Source organism: Oncorhynchus mykiss, chromosome 24 (genome assembly GCF_057628025.1).
Source record: "Oncorhynchus mykiss isolate SJ-2025 chromosome 24, ASM5762802v1, whole genome shotgun sequence".
Lineage (NCBI taxonomy): Eukaryota > Metazoa > Chordata > Actinopteri > Salmoniformes > Salmonidae > Oncorhynchus > Oncorhynchus mykiss.
Window position 1 is genome coordinate 44,289,136 of NC_143045.1, and position 27,495 is coordinate 44,316,630.

The following is a 27,495-nucleotide window of genomic DNA, read 5'->3' on the forward strand; positions in this document are numbered from 1 at the left end:
GACTATATATACACACTATATACACACTATATACACACTCACTAGACTATATATACACACTATATACACACTATATACACACTCACTAGACTATATATACACACTATATACACACTATATACACACTCACTAGACTATATATACACACTATATACACACTATATACACACTCACTAGACTATACATACACACTATATACACACTATATACACACTCAGTAGACTATATATACACACTATATACACACTATATACACACTCACTAGACTATATATACACACTATATACACACACTAGACTATATATACACACTATATACACACTCACTAGACTATATATACACACTATATACACACTAGCCTATATATACACACTATATACACACTATATACACACTCACTAGACTATATATACACACTATATACACACTATAAACACACTCACTAGACTATATATACACACTATATACACACTATATACACACTCACTAGACTATACATACACACTATATACACACACTGGACTATATATACACACTCACTAGACTATATATACACACTATATACACACTCACTAGACTACATATACACACTACATAAACACTCAATAGACTATATATACACACTATATACACACTATAAACTCACGATAAACTCACTCACTAGACTATATATACACACTATAAACACACTATATACACACACTCACTAGACTATATATACACACTATATACTCACTCACTAGACTATATACGCATTATATACACACTTTAAACACACTCACTAGACTATATATACACACATTATACACACTCACTAGACTATATATACACACCTTATATATTCATATAATATAAACACTATATACACAATCTTTAGACTATAGATACACACTGTATACACACTATATTCACACACTCACCAGACTAAATATACACACTATATACACACTCACTAGACTATATATACACACTCACACTATATATATACACTATATACACACTATTTACACACACTATATATACAGTGCCTTGCGAAAGTATTCGGCCCCCTTGAACTTTGCGACCTTTTGCCACATTTTAGGCTTCAAACATAAAGATATAAAACTGTATTTTTTTGTGAAGAATCAACAACAAGTGGGACACAATCATGAAGTGGAACGACATTTATTGGATATTTCAAACTTTTTTAACAAATCAAAAACTGAAAAATTGGGCGTGCAAAATTATTCAGCCCCTTTACTTTCAGTGCAGCAAACTCTCTCCAGAAGTTCAGTGAGGATCTCTGAATGATCCAATGTTGACCTAAATGACTAATGATGATAAATACAATCCACCTGTGTGTAATCAAGTCTCCGTATAAATGCACCTGCACTGTGATAGTCTCAGAGGTCCGTTAAAAGCGCAGAGAGCATCATGAAGAACAAGGAACACATCAGGCAGGTCCGAGATACTGTTGTGAAGAAGTTTAAAGCCGGATTTGGATACAAAAAGATTTCCCAAGCTTTAAACATTCCAAGGAGCACTGTGCAAGCGATAATATTGAAATGGAAGGAGTAGCAGACCACTGCAAATCTACCAAGACCTGGCCGTCCCTCTAAACTTTCAGCTCATACAAGGAGAAGACTGATCAGAGATGCAGCCAAGAGGCCCATGATCACTCTGGATGAACTGCAGAGATCTACAGCTGAGGTGGGAGACTCTGTCCATAGGACAACAATCAGTCGTATATTGCACAACTCTGGCCTTTATGGAAGAGTGGCAAGAAGAAAGCCATTTCTTAAAGATATCCATAAAAATTGTTGTTTAAAGTTTGCCACAAGCCACCTGGGAGACACACCAAACATGTGGAAGAAGGTGCTCTGGTCAGATGAAACCAAAATTGAACTTTTTGGCAACAATGCAAGACGTTATGTTTGGCGTAAAAGCAACACAGCTCATCACCCTGAACACATCATCCCCACTGTCAAACATGGTGGTGGCAGCATCATGGTTTGGGCCTGCTTTTCTTCAGCAGGGACAGGGAAGATGGTTCAAATTGATGGGAAGATGGATGGAGCCAAATACAGGACCATTCTGGAAGAAAACCTGATGGAGTCTGCAAAAGACCTGAGACTGGGACGGAGATTTGTCTTCCAACAAGACAATGATCCAAAACATAAAGCAAAATCTACAATGGAATGGTTCAAAAATAAACATATCCAGGTGTTAGAATAGCCAAGTCAAAGTCCAGACCTGAATCCAATCGAGAATCTGTGGAAAGAACTGAAAACTGCTGTTCACAAATGCTCTCCATCCAACCTCACTGAGCTCGAGCTGTTTTGCAAGGAGGAATGGGAAAAAATTTCAGTCTCTCGATGTGCAAAACTGATAGAGACATACCCCAAGCGACTTACAGCTGTAATCGCAGCAAAAGGTGGCGCTACAAAGTATTAACTTAAGGAGGCTGAATCATTTTGCACGCCCAATTTTTCCGTTTTTGATTTGTTAAAAAAGTTTGAAATATCCAATAAATGTCGTTCCACTTCATGATTGTGTCCCACTTGTTGTTGATTCTTCACAAAAAAATACAGTTTTATATCTTTATGTTTGAAGCCTGAAATGTGGCAAAAGATCGCAAAGTTCAAGGGGGCCGAATACTTTCGCAAGGCACTGTACATATAATATACACACTATATTCTCACTCACTAGACTATATATACACACTATATACACACTATATACACACTCACCAGACTATATATGGACACTATATACACACTAGTCTATATATATATATATATGTACACTATATACACACTCACTAGACTATATTTACACACTATATACACACTATATACACACTCTTTAGACTATATATACACACTATAAACACACTATATACACACTCACTAGACTATATATACACACTATAAACACACTAACTAGACTATATACACACTATATACACACTAACTAGACTATATATACACACTATAAACACACTCACTAGACTATATATAAACACTATTTACACACTATATACATACTATATACACACTATATACACACCTAAAACACTCTCACTAGACTATATATACACACTATATGCACTCTATATACACACCATAAACACACTCACTAGACTATATATACACACTATAAACACACTCACTAGACTATATATACACACTATAAACACACTCACTAGACTATATATGGACTCTATATACACACTATAAACACACTCACTAGACTATATATACACACTATAAACACACTCACTAGACTATATATGGACTCTATATACACACTATAAACACACTCACTAGACTATATATGGACTCTATATACACACTATAAACACACTCACTAGACTATATATGCACGCTGTATACACACTCACTAGACTATATATGCACACTGTATACACACTCACTAGACTATATACTCACAATATACACTCGATATATACACTATATACACACTATATACACACTATATACACACTCACTAGACTATATATACACACTATATACACACTATATACACACTATATACACACTATATACACACTATATACACACTCACTGGACTATATATACACACTATATACACACTATATACACTCACTAGACTATATACACACTATATACACACTATATACACACTCACTAGACTATATATACTCACTATATACACACTAAACACACTCACTAGACTATATATACACACTATAAACACACTCACTAGACTATATATAGTCACTATATACACTCTATATACACACTCACTAGACTATATATAGTCACTATATACACTCTATATACACACTCACTGGACTATATATACACACTATATACACACTATATACACTCACTAGACTATATACACACTATATACACACTATATACACACTCACTAGACTATATATACTCACTATATACACACTAAACACACTCACTAGACTATATATACACACTATAAACACACTCACTAGACTATATATAGTCACTATATACACTCTATATACACACTCACTAGACTATATATAGTCACTATATACACTCTATATACACACTCACTGGACTATATATACACACTATATACACACTATATACACTCACTAGACTATATACACACTATATACACACTATATACACACTCACTAGACTATATATACTCACTATATACACACTAAACACACTCACTAGACTATATATACACACTATAAACACACTCACTAGACTATATATAGTCACTATATACACACTATATACACACTATATACACACTATATATACACTCAATAGACTATATATACACACTATATATACACACCATGCACACACTCACTAGACTATATATACACAGTCTGCTTAAACTAATAACACACAAACATTTAAATATGTTCATGTCTTTATTGAACACAGTGTAAACATTCACAGTGCAGGGTGGGAAAAGTATGTGAACCCTTGGATTAAATAACAGGTTGACTCTCCTTTGGAAGATATAACCTCAACAAAACGTTTTCTGTAGTTGCGGATCAGACCTCCACAACTGTCAGGAGGAATTTTGGACCGTTCCTCTTTACAAAACTGTTTCATTTCAACTATATTCTTGGGATGTCTGGTGTAAACTGCTCTCTTGAGATCATGCCACAGCATGTCAACCGAGTTGAGGTCAGGACTCTGACTCAGTCATCTTTGCAGGACAGCCACTCCTAGGGAGAGTAGCAACAGTGCTGAACTTTCTCCATTTATAGACAATTTGTCTTACCATGGATTTACTTTTAGAGATACTTTTGTAACCCTTTTTCCAGCTTTATGCAAGGCAACAATTCTTAATCTTAGGTCTTCTGAGATCTCTTTTGTCCAAGGCATGATTCACATCAGGCAATGCTTCTTGTGAATAACACATTTACATTTTGTGAGTTTGTTTTATAGGGCAAGGCAGCTCTAGCCAACATCTCCAATCTCATCTCATTGATTGTACTCCAGGTTAGCTGACTCCTGACTCCAATTAGATTTTGGAACTGTGAAAGTTTAAATGATGTATTCAATATAGATAAGAAAAATACAATAATTTGTGTTATTAATTTAAGCTAATAACTAACTTGGAAGAAGATGAGATCAAATTTGATGACCAATTAATGCAGAAATCCAGATAATTCCAAAGGGTTCACATACTTTTTCTTGCCACTGTATATACACACTATATACACACTAAATACACACTAAATACACACTCATTACACTATTTAGACACTATATACACACTCATTACACAATATGTATGCACTATATGCACACTAACTAGACTGTATACACACTAACTAGACTAAATACACACTAACTAGACTATATACACACTAACTAGACTATATACACACTAACTAGACTAAATACACACTAACTAGACTAAATACACACTAACTAGACTATAAATACACACTAACTAGATTATAAATACACACTAACTAGACTATAAATATACACTAACTAGACCTTAAATACACACTAACTAGACTACATACACACTAACTAGACTATATACACACTAACTAGACTATATACACACTAACTAGACTATATACACACTAACTAGACTAAATACACACTAACTAGACTAAATACACACTAACTGGACTATAAATACAAACTAACTAGACTATAAATACACACTAACTAGACTATAAATATACACTAACTAGACCTTAAATACACACTAACTAGACTACATACACACTAACTAGACTATATATACACACTATATATACACACTAACTAGACTATATATACACACTATACACACACTAACTAGACTATATATACACACTATACACACACTAACTAGACTATATATACACACTACATACACACTAACTAGACTATATATACACATTAACTAGACTGTATATACACACTATATAAACACTATATACACACTAACTAGACTATATATACACACTATATACACACTATATACACACTGACAAGACTATATATACACTATATACAAACACACCAACTAGAGTATATATACACACTATATACACACTTACTAGACTGTAGACACACTAAATACACACAAACTAGACTATAAAAACACACTAACTAGACTATAAATACACACTAACTAGACTATAAATATACACAAACTAGACTATAAATATACACTAACTAGACTATAAATATACACTAACTAGACTATAAATATACACTAACTAGACTATAAATACACACTACCTAGACTATAAATACACACTAACTAGACTATAAATATACACAAACTAGACTATAAATATACACTAACTAGACTATATATATATATATATATATATATATATATATATATATATATTTATATATATACTATATACTCACTATAAACACACTATAAACACACTAACTAGACTATAAATACACACCAACTAGACTATAAATACACACGATACACACTAACTAGACAAAAAAAATACACAAACTAGACTATAAATACACACTAACTAGACAATAATTACACACTAACAGGACTATATACACACTAACTAGACTATATACACCCTAACCAGACTATATACACGCTATACACACTAACCAGACTATAATTACACACTAACCAGACTATAATTACACACTAACCAGACTATATACACGCTATACACACTAACCAGACTATATACACGCTATACACACTAACCAGACTATAATTACACACTAACCAGACTATATACACGCTATACACACTAACCAGACTATAATTACACACTAACCAGACTATATACACGCTATACACACTAACCAGACTATATACACGCTATACACACTAACCAGACTATATACACGCTATACACACTAACTAGACTATAATTACACACTAACCAGACTATAATTACACACTAACCAGACTATATACACGCTAACCAGACTATAATTACACACTAACCAGACTATAATTACACACTAACCAGACTATATACACGCTATACACACTAACCAGACTATAATTACACACTAACCAGACTATAATTACACACTAACCAGACTATAATTACACAATAACCAGACTATAATTACACACTAACCAGACTATATACACACTAACCAGACTATATACACGCTATACACACTAACTAGACTATAATTACACGCTAACCAGACTGTAATTACACACTAACCAGACTATAATTACACACTAACCAGACTATATACACGCTATACACACTAACCAGACTATAATTACACACTAACCAGACTATAATTACACACCAACCAGACTATAAATATACACAAACTAGACTATAAATATACACTAACTAGACTATAAATACACACTAACTAGACTATAAATACACACTAACTAGACTATAAATATACACTAACTAGACTATAAATACACACTAACTAGACTATAAATACACACTAACTAGACTATAAATACACACTAACTAGACTATAAATACACACAAACTAGACTATAAATATACACTAACTAGACTATAAATATACACTAACTAGACTATAAATATACACAAACTAGACTATAAATACACACTAACTAGACTATAAATATACACAAACTAGACTATAAATATACACTAACTAGACTATAAATATACACAAACTAGACTATAAATATACACTAACTAGACTATATACACACTAACTAGACTATATATATATATATATATATATATATATATATATATATATATACTATATACTCACTATAAACACACTATAAACACACTAACTAGACTATAAATACACACCAACTAGACTATAAATACACACGATACACACTAACTAGACAAAAAAATACACAAACTAGACTATAAATACACACTAACTAGACAATAATTACACACTAACAGGACTATATACACACTAACTAGACTATATACACCCTAACCAGACTATATACACGCTATACACACTAACCAGACTATATACACGCTATACACACTAACCAGACTATAAATACACACTAACCAGACTATATACACGCTATACACACTAACCAGACTATAATTACACACTAACCAGACTATATACACGCTATACACACTAACCAGACTATATACACGCTATACACACTAACCAGACTATATACACGCTATACACACTAACTAGACTATAATTACACACTAACCAGACTATAATTACACACTAACCAGACTATATACACGCTATACACACTAACCAGACTATAATTACACACTAACCAGACTATAATTACACACTAACCAGACTATATACACGCTATACACACTAACCAGACTATAATTACACACTAACCAGACTATAATTACACACTAACCAGACTATAATTACACACTAACCAGACTATAATTACACACTAACCAGACTATATACACACTAACCAGACTATATACACGCTATACACACTAACTAGACTATAATTACACGCTAACCAGACTATAATTACACACTAACCAGACTATAATTACACACTAACCAGACTATATACACGCTATACACACTAACCAGACTATAATTACACACTAACCAGACTATAATTACACACTAACCAGACTATAATTACACACTAACCAGACTATATACACGCTAACTAGACTATGTATACAAACTATATACAAACGAACTAGACTATATATACAAACTATATACACACTAACTACACTATATGTACACACTAACGAGACTATATATGCATTCTATATACAAACTAACTAGACTATATATACACACTATATACACACTATGTACACACACTAGACTCTATATACACACTATATACATACTCACTAGACTATATACACACTATATACACACTAACTAGACTATAAATACACACTACATACATACTAACTAGACTATAAATACACACTATATACATACTAACTAGACTATAAATACACACTATATACACACTACATACACACTAACTAGACTATATATACAAACTATATACACACTAACGAGACTATATATACATACTATATACAAACTAACTTGACTATATATACAAACTATGTACACACTAACTAGACTATGTATACACACTATATACACACTATATACAAACGAACTAGACTATATATACAAACTATATACACACTAACTACACTATGTATACACACTATAAACTCACTAACTAGACTATGTATAATACTATACACAATTCTGCCTACAAATGTTCGATAGGATTGAGGTCAGGGCTTTGTGATGGCCACTCCAATACCTTGACTTTGTTGTCCTTAAGCCATTTTGCCACAATTTTGGAAGTATGCTTGAGGTCATTGTCCATCTTCACATGGTCCTTTGCTGCTGTTCTGGGATTGATTTACACTTTTCGCACCACGGTACATTAATCTTTAGGAGACAGAACGCGTCTCCTTCCTGAGCAGTATGACGACTGCGTTGTCCCATGGTGTTTATACTTGCGTACTATTGTTTGTCCAGATGAACGAGCTGTTTAGAGGCACAGTCAACTTATTGTATGTAAACTTCTGACCCAATGGAATTGTGATACAGTGAATTAAATGTGAAATAATCTGTCTGTAAACAATTGTTGGAAAAATTACTTGTGTCATGCACAAAGTAGATGTTCTAACCGACTTGCCACAACTATAGCTTGTTAACAAGAAATTTGTGGAGTGGTTGAAAAACTAGTTTTAATGACTTCAATGTGACATGATCTGTCACATGATCTCAGTATATATTTTCACCTGTTCTGAAAGGCCCCAGAGTCTGCAACACCACTAAGCAAGGGGTACCTCCAAGCAGGGCGGCACTATGAAGACCAAGGAGCTCTCCAAACAGGTTAGGAACAAAGCAGGAAGTACAGGTCAGGGTTGGGTTATAAAAAAACATCAGCAACTTTCAACATCCCACGGAGCACCATTAAATCCATTATTAAAAAATGGAAAGAACACCACAACAAACCTGCCAAGAGAGGGCCGCCCACCAAAACTTACGGACCAGGCAAGGAGGGCATTAATCAGAGAGGCAACAAAGAGACCAAAGATAACCCTGAAGGAGCTGCAAAGCTCCACAGTGGAGATTGGAGTATCTGTCCATAAAACCACTAAGCCGTACGCTCCACAGAGCTGGGCTGTACGGAAGATTAGCCAGCAAACATGTTTGGTGTTCGCCAAAATAGAGCTTTTTTGCCATCAAGGAAAACGCAATGTCTGGCGCAAACACAACACCTCTCATCACCCCGAGAACACCATCCCCATGGTGGTGGCAGCATCATGCTGTGGGGATGTTTTTCATCGGCAGAGACTGAGAAACTGGTCAGAATTGAAGGAATGATGGATGGCACTAAACACAGGAAAATTCTTGTTCCAGTCTTCCAGACATTTGAGCCTGGGATGGAGGTTCACCTTCCTGCAGGACAATGATCCTAAGCGTACTGCTAAAGCAACACTCGAGTGGTTTAATGGGAAACATTTAAATGTCTTGGAATGGCCTAGTCAAAGCCCAGACCTCCATCCAATTGAGAATCTGTGGTATGACTTAAAGATTGCTGTACACCAGCGGAACCCATCCAACTTGAAGGAGCTGGAGCAGTTTTGCCTTGAAGAATGGGCAAAAATCCCAGTGGCTGGAAGTGCCAAGCTTATAGACACACACCCCAAGAGACTTGCAGCTGTAATTGCTGCAAAAGGTGTCTCTACAAAGTATTGACTTTGGGGGGGGGTGAATAGTTATGCACGCTCAAGTTTTCAGTTTTTTGTATTATTTCTTGTTTGTTTCAAAGGAAAAATATTTTGCATCTTCCAAGTGCATGTTGTGTAAATCAAATGATACAACCCCCCCCCCCCCCCCCGAAACACATTTAAATTCCAGGTTGTAAGGCAACAAAATAGGAAGAATACCAAGGGGGTTGAATACTTTCGCAAGCCATGCTATGTTTTGATCATGAAAGTTTACAATCTAGTGTTACTCCAAACAGTTTAGTCACCTCAACTTGCTCAATTTCCACATTATTTATTTCGAGATTTAGTTGAGGTTTAGGGTTTAGTGAGTGTTTTGTTCAATACAATGCCTTTAGTTTTAGTAATGTTTAGGACTAACTTATTCCTTGCCACCCACTCTGAAACTAACTGCAGCTCTTTGTTGAGTGTTGCAGTCATTTCAGTCACTGTAGTAGCTGACGTGTATAGTGTCGAGTCATCCGCATACACAGACACTCTGGCTCTGCTCAGTCAGTGGCATGTCGTTAGTAAAATTGAAAAAAGCAACAACCTGGGGAATTCCTGATTCTAACTAGATTATATTTGATAGGATTCCATTGAAGAACACCCTCTGTGTTCTGTTAGACAGGTAACTCTTTATCCACATTATAGCAGGGGGTGTAAAGCCGTAACACATATGTTTTTCCAGCAGCAGACTATGATCAATAATGTCAAAAGCTGCACTGAAGTCTAACAAAACAGCCCCCACAATCATTTTATCATCAATTTCTCTCAGCCTATCTCTCAGCCAAGTGCTGTGCTTGTTGAGTGTCCTTCCCTATAAGCATGCTGAAATTATGTTGTCAATTTGTTTACTGTAAAATAACATTGTATCTGGTCAAACACCATTTTTTCCAGAAGTTTACTAAGGGTTGGTAACAGGCTGATTGGTCGGCTATTTGAGCCAGTAAAGGGGGCTTTACTATTCTTGGGTAGTGGAATGACTTTAGCTTCCCTCCAGGCCTGAGGGCACACGCTCTCTAGTAGGCTTAAATTGAAGATGTGGCAAATAGGAGTGGCAATATCGTCTGCTATTATCCTCAGTAATTTTCCATCCGTATTATCAGACCCCGGTGGCTTGTCATTGTTGATAGACAACAATGATTATTTTCACCTCTTCCACACTAACTTCACAGAATTCAAAAGTGCAATTCTAGTGTTTCACAATTTGGTCCGATATACTTGGATGTGTCGTGTCAACGTTTGTTGCTGGCATGTCATTCCTAAGTTTGCTTATCTTGCCAATGAAAAAGTAATTAAATTAGTTGGCAATCTCAGCGGGCTTTGTGATGAATGAGCCATCTGATTCAATAAATGAGAGCCGAGTTGACTTTTTCCCCCCATAATTTCATTTCAGGTGCCCCAAAGCTTTTAACTATCATTCTATTAAAAATGTATCTTTGTTTCATTGTGTAATTTATTTTTCTTTTAATTTAGTTTAGTCACATGATTTCTTAATTAGCATTTTTTCAATTCCTCATCAATCCAAGGGGATTTAACAGTTTTTACAGTCATTTTCTTAATGGGTACATGCCTATTAGTAACTGGAATGGGCAATTTCATAAATGTGTAAAGTATCAGCGTCTGGTTGCTCCTCATTCATTACACACCACAGACAAGCAAATATTCTTTACATCATCAAAATATGAATTACTCAACCACTCAATATCCTCATTGAGGGTAAATATCCTCGTTGAGGGTAAATATCCTCGTTGAGGGTAAATATCCTCATTGAGTGGTTGAGGGTAAATACCCTGTATTTCACTGGTATAACATATGTCAGTTTTAGCTGTCTGTGTTGAGTTGTAGACGTACAGGTCAGTCTGAATGAAGGTGAAGTCTCTGTTGGGTTGGAGACAGGCTGGTCAGTCTGAATGAAGGTGAAGTCTCTGTTGGGTTGGAGACAGGCTGGTCAGTCTGAATGAAGGTGAAGTCTCTGTTGGGTTGGAGACAGGCTGGTCAGTCTGAATGAAGGTGAAGTCTCTGTTGGGTTGGAGACAGGCTGGTCAGTCTGAATGAAGGTGAAGTCTCTGTTGGGAGACCAGGACCGTTGCCATCTTCCTCTCATTTAAAACCTATTGAGGATATGCCTCTTTTTTTTCAATTTTCACCTGAGCTGAGTTAATAGTGCTCAGTCACACCGCTAGATCCATAGTTATACCCTGCCCTTTTTCAGTCTTTTGGGACATCAGCAACCAATTAATTTCCTCCTCCAGTTAGACTGTTTATTCAGGAGGGATTCATCCTGTTGGACATAGAATATTGAACAGAACAAGGCTAATGGCAATAACTTAATCATGACAATATGCAGACAGAGCCTTATAGTCCCAAGTGTTAAAAATGTAACTCTGTTGGAGTGTTCCCCGTTTAACTCTTAAAGGACCCCCCCACCACCACCCCAGAGGAAGTTGCAGCCAACGTCATTTCATGTCCTAGAGATGAAATGCACGTTTAATAATGTTTAATACTGTAATGGAACCGTAAGCACCTGCTGGCTTTGCTGTGCCGAAGCCTGCCAGAAGACTACCTACCAAAGGTTGCAAGACGACACAATAGTGGGCCGTTTGAATTTGTCACTTCAAGCCCAAATATATCGTACCTTGACTTAAATTGTTGTGCAAAATCACGGGTAAGCTCTGGCCATCGTCTTTCAGTTCGAAAACGTGGATTTCTACTGATGTGGGGGTGTTTTAAAGTGTTCAAATGAACAGCGTAAAACACCTGATTTTGAATAAACTGGACTCACTGTAAGAAATGAACGCTGTGGTGTATAGCCTGATTTTCATATTTCCCATGGTTACTTTTCTTTAAGTGAATTTAAGAGTCACCGCCAATGACTGTATTAGTAGGGTTTACCATCCATGGTTGAATTATTTTCTTTTGAAAGCCTGTGGCTTTCACCAAGTGAGTTCCGATACAAAAGTTTTCATTAAAATGTAACTGACCGTACATTGCATATACTTACTTTGATGGCCTAGTGGTGTTTGGAAACTACTGGTCCACATTATGCTACATTAGGCTTAATCACATAATGCTGGCTTGCAAAGTGATGTGTAATTCCTATTGGAATCCAGCCAGAGTTAGGATATCCAACATAACCTACATTCAGAATGACTGTCAGGGTTCGGAAAAATGAAACAAGAGACTACTTTAACTGGAACAACCATTTCAGCAACGGGTGCAATAAATACAACTAACTCATTGGATTTGTTTAGAAAAATCCTGGGAAATAGGCATGGTTTTGATGTGTGTAACGGCTTTCTTGTGGTGAAGGAGAGTCGGACCAAAATGCAGCGTGTAGATTGCGATCCATGTTTAATGAATGAACGTAAAACACAAATTAATAACAAACACTACAAAACAAAGAACTTAACGAAAACCGAAACAGCCTATACTTGTGTAAACTAACACTGAGACAGGAACAACGACACATAGGACAATCACCCACAGAACACTCAAAGAATATGGCTGCCTAAATATGGTTCCCAATCAGAGACAACGATAAACACCTGCCTCTGATTGAGAACCACTCCAGACAGCCATAGACTTTGCTAGATCCCACTATATACAGGTAGCATACCTGTCTGTCATTAGTAAATTTAGTAAACTTTAGTAAATTAAGTTTTTAGCAGGATTTTAGCAGGAAAGGTGAATAAGTTTAAACTAACAAATTGGCAGTTTCACTTTCAACTGGACTGTGTGTTTACAGGCAGTTGGGCATGCCATCATTCACTATGAACTGAACAGCGGGACTTTAGATCATTAGAACAATACACCTGAATGGATTTCTGTAAATATGTAAATACCACGGGAGTCCTCTTACATTTAGGAACATTACAGTCCTATTGATCAAACAACTATGAAAAGGTAGGCTTTCTCTCCCTCAGTTATGCACATCAACAACTATTGCTAGCCAGAGAAAGACGAGTTAACATCTAACAAAAGAACATTAGATAAACCCTGATGGTCAGCTAGTTGGCTGTCAAAATTGCACTGATAAACGATGGGGAATTGTAGCTTACTCGTCCTTCTGCAGTTTGTCCCAATCAAGCACCCAAAGCTAACTGGATAAAGTTGGCTAGCTTGCTAGCTACTTCCAGACACAAATAAGTGAACACCTCACTCTGACCATTTTACTAGCAGTAGCAGAGCAGGTTAGACTGTTTACATGTTATCTAGAGCGTTCTTGACCATTACTTTCTTTGCCAAAGTTTACTGACACTGGTCATATTCAGAGGGTGTTGAGCATTTTGTAAATTCATCAGTTATACTGCAGTCTGGCACACTCAGACAAGAGTGCTCAGAAATTAGAGTAAATAGCCAGAGTGAACAAAAGAGAGAAAATCTTGACTAGAACCAAGAAATGTGATCATATTACTCCAGTGCTAGCCTCTCTACACTGGCTTCCTGTTAAGGCTTGGGCTGATTTCAAGGTTTCAAGATTTCAAAAGTTGTGTCATACTGTGGCACGTCATTAAATCAGCCATTTTTTCTGTTACTGCAAGTTATTGCTAGTTTGACCACCAGAAGGCGTCTTTGAGAAGCATTTGATAGTGTTCTGTATTTGCATTACCAGATAATTTAAAACCTTTTTTTTGTAATAACATAATATATGGGATTGATTGTAAGATATTTGTCTTAATTAATTTGATTAAGATTATGGTGTTTCTATTCATAGAAAAACAAAAAACCCTCAGGATGGAAAATATGGCACTGTACAACATGATGGTCAGAAAATATGTTGCTGTACAACGTGATGGTCGGAAAATATGGCGCTGTACAACGTGACTGTAGGGAGTAGGCTGCAGGATTGGAGGATTCTAAATTTTGCCTTCATTAGACAACTTTGATCCAATATTTCTGTAAATCATTGATATTTATTCACATAGTAATTTATTAGGCTACTGTGCAGTCTACAATACATACTGTAGTAAACATGGGATAGTGCCTAATTACTTACATAATGGAGAGCAGGCCAGAATGTACTACAGAATGACCGGTGTTATTTCATAGTTATCTTAGCTAGACTACATGATACTAACCTCATTAAAACATATAGGACTATGGGCTAGACTACATGAGGTGTGATACTAACCTTATAGGACTATGGGCTAGACTACATGAGGTGTGATACTAACCTTATAGGACTATGGACTAGGCTACTTGAGGTGTGGAACTATGATTAGAAACAGTTGCAAAAGGGCATGGTTTTATATGTGATAAGCTAATACTGTCACCCATCAGACTATTCTGCAAATCAAACGTTTTACGTGCCAAATACAACAGCTTACTGCTTCCTAACAAACAATGTAGTTCAAGAAATTGAGTTAAGAAAATATTTACTAAATAAAATAAAATAAAACAATCAAATAAAATCTAAAAGTAACACAAAACAAATTACATTACAATACAGAGGCTATATACAGGGGGTACCGGTACAGAGTCAATGTGGAGGCTATATACAGGGTATTACGGTACAGAGTCAATGTGGAGGCTATATACAGGGGGTACCGGTACAGAGTCAATGTGGAGGCTATATACAGGGTGTTACGGTACAGAGTCAATGTGGAGGCTATATACAGGGGGTACCGGTACAGAGTCAATGTGGAGGCTATATACAGGGTGTTACGGTACAGAGTCAATGTGGAGGCTATATACAGGGTGTTACGGTACAGAGTCAATGTGGAGGCTATATACAGGGGGTACCGGTACAGAGTCAATGTGGAGGCTATATACAGGGGGTACCGGTACAGAGTCAATGTGGAGGCTATATACAGGGGGTACCGGTACAGAGTCAATGTGGAGGCTATATACAGGGGGTACCGGTACAGAGTCAATGTGGAGGCTATATACAGGGGGTACCGGTACAGAGTCAATGTGGAGGCTATATACAGGGGGTACCGGTACAGAGTCAATGTGGAGGCTATATACAGGGGGTACAGGTACAGAGTCAATGTGGAGGCTATATACAGGGGGTACCGGTACAGAGTCAATGTGGAGGCTATATACAGGGGGTACCGGTACAGAGTCAATGTGGAGGCTATATACAGGGGGTACCGGTACAGAGTCAATGTGGAGGCTATATACAGGGGGTACCGGTACAGAGTCAATGTGGAGGCTATATACAGGGGGTACCGGTACAGAGTCAATGTGGAGGCTATATACAGGGGGTACCGGTACAGAGTCAATGTGGAGTCAATGTGGAGACTATATACAGGGGGTACCGGTACAGAGTCAATGTGGAGGCTATATACAGGGGGTACCGGTACAGAGTCAATGTGGAGTCAATGTGGAGACTATATACAGGGGGTACCGGTACAGAGTCAATGTGGAGACTATATACAGGGGGTACCGGTACAGAGTCAATGTGGAGGCTATATACAGGGGGTACCGGTACAGAGTCAATGTGGAGTCAATGTGGAGACTATATACAGGGGGTACCGGTACAGAGTCAATGTGGAGTCAATGTGGAGGCTATATACAGGGGGTACCGGTACAGAGTCAATGTGGAGGCTATATACAGGGGGTACCGGTACAGAGTCAATGTGGAGGCTATATACAGGGGGTACCGGTACAGAGTCAATGTGGAGGCTATATACAGGGGGTACCGGTACAGAGTCAATGTGGAGGCTATATACAGGGGGTACCGGTACAGAGTCAATGTGGAGTCTATATACAGGGTATTACGGTACAGAGTCAATGTGGAGGCTATATACAGGGGGTACTGGTACAGAGTCAATGTGGAGGCTATATACAGGGTATTACGGTACAGAGTCAATGTGGAGGCTATATACAGGGTGTTACGGTACAGAGTCAATGTGGAGGCTATATACAGGGGGTACCAGTACAGAGTCAATGTGGAGGCTATATACAGGGGGTACAGGTACAGAGTCAATGTGGAGGCTATATACAGGGGGTACCGGTACAGAGTCAATGTGGAGGCTATATACAGGGGGTACCGGTACAGAGTCAATGTGGAGGCTATATACAGGGGGTACCGGTACAGAGTCAATGTGGAGTCTATATACAGGGTATTACGGTACAGAGTCAATGTGGAGGCTATATACAGGGGGGTACCGGTACAGAGTCAATGTGGAGTCTATATACAGGGTATTACGGTACAGAGTCAATGTGGAGGCTATATACAGGTTATTACGGTACAGAGTCAATGTGGAGGCTATATACAGGGTATTACGGTACAGAGTCAATGTGGAGGCTATATACAGGTTATTACGGTACAGAGTCAATGTGGAGGCTATATACAGGGGGTACCGGTACAGAGTCAATGTGGAGTCTATATACAGGGTATTACGGTATAGAGTCAATGTGGAGGCTATATACAGGTTATTACGGTACAGAGTCAATGTGGAGGCTATATACAGGGTATTACGGTACAGAGTCAATGTGGAGGCTATATACAGGTTATTACGGTACAGAGTCAATGTGGAGGCTATATACAGTGGGTACCGGTACAGAGTCAATGTGGAGGCTATAAACAGGGGGTACCGGTACAGAGTCAATGTGGAGGCTACATACAGGGGGTACCGGTACAGAGTCAATGTGGAGGCTATAAACAGGGGGTACCGGTACAGAGTCAATGTGGAGGCTATATACAGGGGGTACCGGTACAGAGTCAATGTGGAGGCTATATACAGGGGGTACCGGTACAGAGTCAATGTGGAGGCTATATACAGGGGGTACCGGTACAGAGTCAATGTGGAGGCTATATACAGGGGGTACCGGTACAGAGTCAATGTGGAGGCTATATACAGGGGGTACCGGTACAGAGTCAATGTGGAGGCTATATACAGGGGGTACCGGTACAGAGTCAATGTGGAGGCTATATACAGGGGGTACCGGTACAGAGTCAATGTGGAGGCTATATACAGGGTGTTACGGTACAGAGTCAATGTGGAGGCTATATACAGGGGGTACCGGTACAGAGTCAATGTGGAGGCTATATACAGGGGGTACCGGTACAGAGTCAATGTGGAGGCTATATACAGGGGGTACCGGTACAGAGTCAATGTGGAGGCTATATACAGGGGGTACCGGTACAGAGTCAATGTGGAGGCTATATACAGGGTGTTACGGTACAGAGTCAATGTGGAGGCTATATACAGGGTGTTACGGTACAGAGTCAATGTGGAGGCTATATACAGGGTGTTACGGTACAGAGTCAATGTGGAGGCTATATACAGGGGGTACCGGTACAGAGTCAATGTGGAGGCTATATACAGGGGGTACCGGTACAGAGTCAATGTGGAGGCTATATACAGGGGGTACCGGTACAGAGTCAATGTGGAGGCTATATACAGGGTGTTACGGTACAGAGTCAATGTGGAGGCTATATACAGGGGGTACCGGTACAGAGTCAATGTGGAGGCTATATACAGGGTGTTATGGTACAGAGTCAATGTGGAGGCTATATACAGGGTATTACGGTACAGAGTCAATGTGGAGGATATATACAGGGGGTACCGGTACAGAGTCAATGTGGAGGCTATATACAGGGGGTACTGGTACAGAGTCAATGTGCTGGGATACAGGTTAGTTGAGGTAGTTTGTACATGTAGGTGGGGGTAAAGTGACTATGCATAGATAATAAACAGTGAGTAGCAGCAGTGTTAAAAAAAGGTGAAGGGGGGGTGTAAATGTAAATAGTCATGGTGGCCATTTGATTAGCTGTTCAGGAGTCTTATGGTTTGGGGGCTGTTAAGAAGCCTTTTGGTCTTAGACTTGGCATTCCGGTACCACTTGCCTTGCAATAGCAGAGAGAACAGTCTATGACTTGGGTGACGGGAGTCTTTGACCATTTTTGAGGCATTCCCCTGACACTGCCTAGTATATTGGTCCTGGATGTCAGTAAGCTTGGCTCCAGTGATATGCTGGGATGTACGCACTACCCTCTGTAGCGCCTTATGGTCAGATGCGAGCAGTTGCCATACCAGGCGGTGATACAACTGGTCAAAATGCTCTCGATGGTGCAGCTTTTTAAAGATCTATGGACCCATGGCAAATCTTTTCAGTCTCCTGAGGGGGAAAAGGTGTTGTTGTGAACTCTTCACGACTGTCTTGGTGTGTTTGGACCATGATAGTTCGTTGGTGATGTGTGACACCAAGGAACTTGAAACTCTCAACCCGCTCCACTTCAGCCCTGTCAATCTTAATAATATAAATGTGAAAATATTTTTTATTTGGAATGGACCATTACCATGCACCTGTACCCCCACTCCCCCTCTCCGGCATTCGACTAATCACTGGCTCTGACAATCATCATTACACGCACCTGCGCCTCATTATGGACTCAATTACCTCCCCTTTATCTGTCCGTCCCTTAGGTTCATTCCCCAGGCAGTATTGGTTATGTGTTTCATGTCCAGACGCTACTCTTGTTTTGTATCGTTCCATGTTCATTGCATGATTAAACTCACCACCTGCACCTGCTTCTCGACTACCAGCGTCTCCGTTACAGAATTCTGCCTCAACAAATGAAATTAGCAGAAAATCGGAACATCTCCCAGACGGTCGACGAATAGAACATTGTCAACACCCCGACTGACTGGCGCAACTGGTGACGGCTATGTTCCTTCTCCGACTGATGGTGGATGAACCAGGAGCTACTGCCAGGACCGACAGGGGGAGTGGGCCCAATTCCTTCCATCGCCTCCGAATTCGTTACGGTGCTGACCGGTGTATTTATTATGGATCCCCATTAGATGCAGCAAAATTAACTTCTTGGTGACAGGTTATTTTCACGTCCGGATGAAATGCATGCCCAAATTCAACTGCCTGCTACTCATCCCCAGAAGATAATATATGCATATTATTATATTTGGATAGAAAACACTCTGAAGTTCCTAAAACTGTTTGAATCATGTCTGTGAGTATAACAGAACTTGTTTAGCAGACGAAACCCCGAGGACAAACCATTCAGATTTTTGTTTTTTGTTTGGAGGTCACTCTCTTTTCAATGGGTTTTCATTGGGAATCCAGATTTCTAAGGGACCTTCTTGTAGTTCCTATCGCTTCCACTAGGTATAAAAAGTATTTCGATATTGGTTGAGGCTATTCCTTTGTGTAATGAAGAAGTACGGCCATCTTGAACGAGGGTCACTTGAAGTGTACTGTTAGTTAGAGGCGCGTGACCAGAAAGCATGCTTCAGTTTGTTTTCTTCCTGTATTGAACACAGATCAATTTTATCGATTATTTTCTGTCATCTTCAATTTTATCGATTATTTTCGTTAAAAAATACCTGAAGTAGTATTACAAAAGTAGTTTGTTTTGAAAAAGTTCACACGTAACTTTTGAGATATTTTGTAGTCACGTTGCGCAAGTTGGAACTGGTGTTTTTCTGGATCAAACGCGCCAAATAAATTGACATTTTGGATATACAGTGCCTTGCGAAAGTATTCGGCCCCCTTGAACTTTGCGACCTTTTGCCACATTTCAGGCTTCAAACATAAAGATATAAAACTGTATTTTTTTGTGAAGAATCAACAACAAGTGGGACACAATCAAGAAGTGGAACGACATTTATTGGATATTTCAAACTTTTTTAACAAATCAAAAACTGAAAAATTGGGCGTGCAAAATTATTCAGCCCCCTTAAGTTAATACTTTGTAGCGCCACCTTTTGCTGCGATTACAGCTGTAAGTCGCTTGGGGTATGTCTCTATCAGTTTTGCACATCGAGAGACTGAAATTTTTTCCCATTCCTCCTTGCAAAACAGCTCGAGCTCAGTGAGGTTGGATGGAGAGCATTTGTGAACAGCAGTTTTCAGTTCTTTCCACAGATTCTCGATTGGATTCAGGTCTGGACTTTGACTTGGTCATTCTAACACCTGGATATGTTTATTTTTGAACCATTCCATTGTAGATTTTGCTTTATGTTTTGGATCATTGTCTTGTTGGAAGACAAATCTCCGTCCCAGTCTCAGGTCTTTTGCAGACTCCATCAGGTTTTCTTCCAGAATGGTCCTGTATTTGGCTCCATCCATCTTCCCATCAATTTTAACCATCTTCCCTGTCCCTGCTGAAGAAAAGCAGGCCCAAACCATGATGCTGCCACCACCATGTTTGACAGTGGGGAAGGTGTGTTCAGGGTGATGAGCTGTGTTGCTTTTACGCCAAACATAACGTTTTGCATTGTTGCCAAAAAGTTCCATTTTGGTTTCATCTGACCAGAGCACCTTCTTCCACATGTTTGGTGTGTCTCCCAGGTGTCTTGTGGCAAACTTTAAACGACACTTTTTATGGATATCTTTAAGAAATGGCTTTCTTCTTGCCACTCTTCCATAAAGGCCAGATTTGTGCAATATACGACTGATTGTTGTCCTATGAACAGAGTCTCCCACCTCAGCTGTAGATCTCTGCAGTTCATCCAGAGTGATCATGGGCCTCTTGGCTGCATCTCTGATCAGTCTTTTCCTTGTATGAGCTGAAAGTTTAGAGGGACGGCCAGGTCTTGGTAGATTTGCAGTGGTCTGATACTTCTTCCATTTCAATATTATCGCATGCACAGTGCCCCTTGGGATGTTTAAAGCTTGGGAAATCTTTTTGACTCCAAATCCGGCTTTAAACTTCTTCACAACAGTATCTCGGACCTGCCTGGTGTGTTCCTTGTTCTTCATGATGCTCTCTGCGCTTTTAACGGACCTCTGAGACTATCACAGTGCAGGTGCATTTAAACGGAGACTTGATTACACACAGGTGGATTGTATTTATCATCATTAGTCATTTAGGTCAACATTGGATCATTCAGCGATCCTCACTGAACTTCTGGAGAGAGTTTGCTGCACTGAAAGTAAAGGGGCTGAATAATTTTGCACGCCCAATTTTTTCAGTTTTTGATTTGTTAAAAAAGTTTGAAATATCCAATAAATGTCGTTCCACTTCATGATTGTGTCCCACTTGTTGTTGATTCTTCACAAAAAAATACAGTTTTATGTCTTTATGTTTGAAGCCTGAAATGTGGCAAAAGGTCGCAAAGTTCAAGGGGGCCGAATACTTTCGCAAGGCACTGTATATGGACGGAATTAATCGAACAAAAGGACCATTTGTGATGTTTATGGGACATATTGGAGTGCCAACAAAAGAAGCTTGTCAAAGGTAAGGCATGAATTATATTTTTATTTCTGCCTTTTGTGTCGCGCCTGCAGGGTTGAAATATGGTTTCTCAACTAGCCTACCTGGTTAAATAAAGGTGTTCTCAACTAGCCTACCTGGTTAAATAAAGGTGTTCTCAACTAGCCTACCTGGTTAAATAAAGGTGTTCTCAACTAGCCTACCTGGTTAAATAAAGGTGTTCTCAACTGGCCTACCTGGTTAAATAAAGGTGATCTGGTCTACCTGGTTAAATAAAGGTGATCTGGTCTACCTGGTTAAATAAAGGTGATCTGGTCTACCTAATAAAGGTGATCTGGTCTACCTGGTTAAATAAAGGTGATCTGGCCTACCTGGTTAAATAAAGGTGATCTGGTCTACCTGGTTAAATAAAGGTGATCTGGTCTACCTGGTTAAATAAAGGTGATCTGGTCTACCTGGTTAAATAAAGGTGATCTGGTCTACCTGGTTAAATAAAGGTGATCTGGTCTACCTAATAAAGGTGTTCTCAACTAGGTGAAATAAAAAATAAATAAAAAATAAAAAAAATCAAAGGTTAGAATAAAATGAATCTTTGATTTTTTTTATTTTTTATTTATTTTTTTCATCTGGTCCTGAGAAATAGTCTGTTTACTTTGTTTACTTTGGGAACGTTATTTAAAAAATAATAATAATAATAGTACCCCCTAGCTTCAAGAGGTGTTAAACGTTAATAATCGATCATACTGAAGTCGGGTCTATCTGTGTTCAATACACGAACACAACAAACCAAGCTACGTTTCAAGTCTTGCGCAACTCTCAACAGTGTTATGCAGTTCCTAGTTGGCCGTACTTCTTCATTTTACAAAGGAATAACCTCAACCAAATTCCTAAGACTGGTGACATCCAGTGGAAGCGGTAGGAACTGAAAACAAGTTCCTCAGAAATATTGTTTGCCAACGAGAACATAGACAGATACCTAAAAAAAAGAAATCTGAATGGTTAGTCCTCTGGGTTTTGCCTGCTACATAGGTTATGTTATACTCACAGACATGATTCAAACAGTTTTAGAAACTTCAGAGTGTTTTGCCCACCGTGAGAAGGAGCAGGCGGATCACCACTGCAGTGAGACTGAGGTGTTCCATCCAGGTGAACGTGTCTGGCTCTCCAACAGGAACCTCCCACCTGCCCTACAAGAAAATGAGCCCCTGGTTTGTGGGGTCAATGAGGTTACGTATAGATTACAGCTCCCCAGTGACTACCGTATCTCACCCTCTTTTCATGTCTCAATTCTCAGGCCTGATGTAACTGGTCCCCTGGTTGTCTCCCACAATACCCCTCCACCTCCCCTGGATGTCGAGGAAGGTTCCGCCTATGTTGTGGAATGGGAGGGGTACTGTCCAGAGGAGCGGTATTGGGTTCCCGTGGAGGACATTCTGGATCCAAACATTATCTGTGATTTCCACCTTTGCCGTCCGGACCGGCCTGCTCCTCACCCTCGGTGCCGTCTCCCTGGCTGGTGTCCCCCTGCGACTGGGGCAGCACGTCAGTGGTGGGGTACTGTCACCTCTACTCCCGTTCCCAATGTTGCTGGTTTACTGACCACTGGCTCTGACAATCATCATTACGCACACCTGGCACCATTGGTAATCACACCTGTGCCTCATTGTGAGACTTACCTGGACTCCATCACTTCACTGATTACCTCCCCTATATCGGCGGCAGGTAACCTTAAAAAAAAGGTTCAATAAAATAAGAAATGTCTGCCTCTCCCTTAGGTTCATTTCCCAGGCTGTATCGGTTATGGGTTTCATGTTTTGTATCGTTCCTTCATTATCAAACTCACCACCTGTTTCTCGACTCCCAGCGTCTCCATCTCCGGGGGAAAATACATGTCATCTATACACTTCAGAATGGAGGACGCTTTTCACGTGGTTTATTTTCATCCAGGAAGGCTAAACTCCTGTCGTGAAGAGAAGCAATGTGCTTAATATTTAGGAATGTTGAGAAATAAATATAGAAAGCTAATGAGATCCTCTTCTTTTAGTCACTTTTTTTCACGCAATTTCATAGTCTATAGAAATGTTGCGCAACATGAGCTCTCATGAGGTGTTTGATTAGATTTTCGAAGCCATTTGTATTGATGTCAGAGTGATTAGAGGGACAATACAGTGCTGAGTACCAGGCAGTTGGCAAGTTTGGTAGGTTACTAATGACCAGCAGCAGCATCAGAGTTTGGAGAAGCCTAATTACCGTGACTAAACGGTCACGGTGGAATTGAACTGCCTTCCTGACTCGTGACCGCCCGTGTGGCAGTAATATGGATTCAAAACCAATTGGCAGTTCCTTTTGTCTTTACCAGTATAAATCATCAGAAGTCCTCAGACAACTAATAATTAATTCCCAGATAGTGGCTCTACTCAGGCACCTTTAAGATCAACCATACTCTATACAACCTAGTCTCAATTCAAGACAAGATGTCAACAACTTTCAACCGTTCCCTGTCAGGTAGCTTCTCCATTACCTGAATCTATAAAAAGTCAATCTGAATTGCATATCTTTAACTGGTGTCCCACACTAGATGGACATCAGCAATCTTATAACTGAAGAATATTGTGACAGGCTAGGAACCAACATTTTGGTCAGTGTTTCTCTGTGCACCCTTATTAGGGGAGGACATACAGGAATGTATAAAAGCACCCCATGGTCATGTTCAGGTGAGAGCTTTGCACCTAGAAGGTCCTGTCTGTGTTTAAGTTGTATGGTGTTGGTGCTGGTAGAGGGAGGGGAGTGCGGAGGAAAAGGAGAGGAAGGGGAGTGGAGAAGAGATGTGTGGAGAGGAAGGGGAGTGGAGAGGAAGGGGAGTGGAGAGGAAGAAAAGAGGAGAGAGGAAGAGGAGAGGGGAGTGGAGAGGAAGGGGAGATGAGAGGAGAGGCAGAGGAGAGGAAAGGGAGTGGAGAGGGGAGAGGAAGGGTGGAGGGGAGAAGAGAGAGGAAAGGAAGTCTAGAGGAAGAGGAGAGGAAGGTGAGAGGATAGGAGAGGAAGAGGAGATGGGAGGGAAAGGGCAGTGGAGAGGAGAGGGCAGAGGAAGGGGAGTGGATAGGAGAGGAAGAGGAGATGGTAGAGAAAGGGCAGTGGAGACGAGAGGGCAGAGTGGAGAGGGGAAGGGTAGTGGAGATGAGAGGTACAGGAAGGAGAGGAGAGGGAGTGGAAGAGGAGAGGAAGGGGAGTGGAGAGGAAGAAAAGAGGAGGGGAGAGGAAGAGGAGGGGAAAGGGGAGTGGAGAGGACAAGAAGCAGAGAGGAAGGGGAGAGGAGAGGAAGAAAAGAGGAGGGGAGAGGAAGAGGAGAGGAAAGGGGAGTGGAGAGGACAAGAAGCAGAGAGGAAGGGGAGAGGAGAGGAAGGGGAGTGGAGAGGAAGTGGAGTGGGGAGAGGAAGGGGAGATGAGAGGAGGGGAGAAGACTGGAGCCTACTGGTACTGTTTGGGATACATCCTACCCTGTTTGGGATACATCCTACCCTGTTTGGGATACATCCTACCCTGTTTGGATACATCCTACCCTGTTTGAGATACATCCTACCCTGTCTGGATACATCCTGCCCTGTTTGGGATACACCCTACCCTGTTTGGATACATCCTGTCCTGTTTGGATACATCCTGTCCTGTTGGGATACATCCTGTCCTGTTGGGATACATCCTGTCCTGTTGGGATACATCCTGTCCTGTTGGGATACATCCTGTCCTGTTGGGATACATCCTGTCCTGTTTGTGATACATCCTGTCCTGTTTGGGATACATCCTGTCCTGTTGGGATACATCTTGTCCTGTTGGGATACATCCTGTCCTGTTTGGGATACATCCTGTCCTGTTTGGGATACATCCTGTCCTGTTGGGATACATCCTGTCCTGTTGGGATACATCCTGTCCTGTTGGGATAAATCCTGTCCTGTTGGGATACATCCTGTCCTGTTTGTGATACATCCTGTCCTGTTGGGATACATCCTGCCCTGTTTGGGATACATCCTGTCCTGTTTGTGATACATCCTGTCCTGTTGGGATACATCCTGTCCTGTTGGGATACATCCTGTCCTGTTGGGATACATCCTGTCCTGTTTGGGATACATCCTACCCTGTTTGGGATACATCCTACCCTGTTTGGATACATCCTACCCTGTTTGGGATGCACCCTGTCCTGTTTGGATACATCCTGCCCTGTTTGGGATACATCCTGTCCTGTTGGGATACATCCTGTCCTGTTGTCCTGTTGGGATATATCCTGTCCTGTTGGGATACATCCTGTCCTGTTGGGATACATCCTGTCCTGTTGGGATACATCCTGTCCTGTTGGGATACATCCTGTCCTGTTTGGATACATCCTGTCCTGTTGGGATACATCCTGTCCTGTTTGTGATACATCCTGTTCTGTTGGGATACATCCTGTCCTGTTGGGATACATCCTGTCCTGTTTGTCATACATCCTGTCCTGTTTGTGATACATCCTGTCCTGTTTGGATACATCCTGTCCTGTTTGTGATACATCCTGTCCTGTTGGGATACATCCTGTCCTGTTTGTCATACATCCTGTCCTGTTTGGATACATTCTGTCCTGTTTGGATACATCCTGTTCTGTTTGTCATACATCCTGTCCTGTTTGGATACATCCGACCCTGTTTGTGATACATCCTGTCCTGTTGGGATACATCCT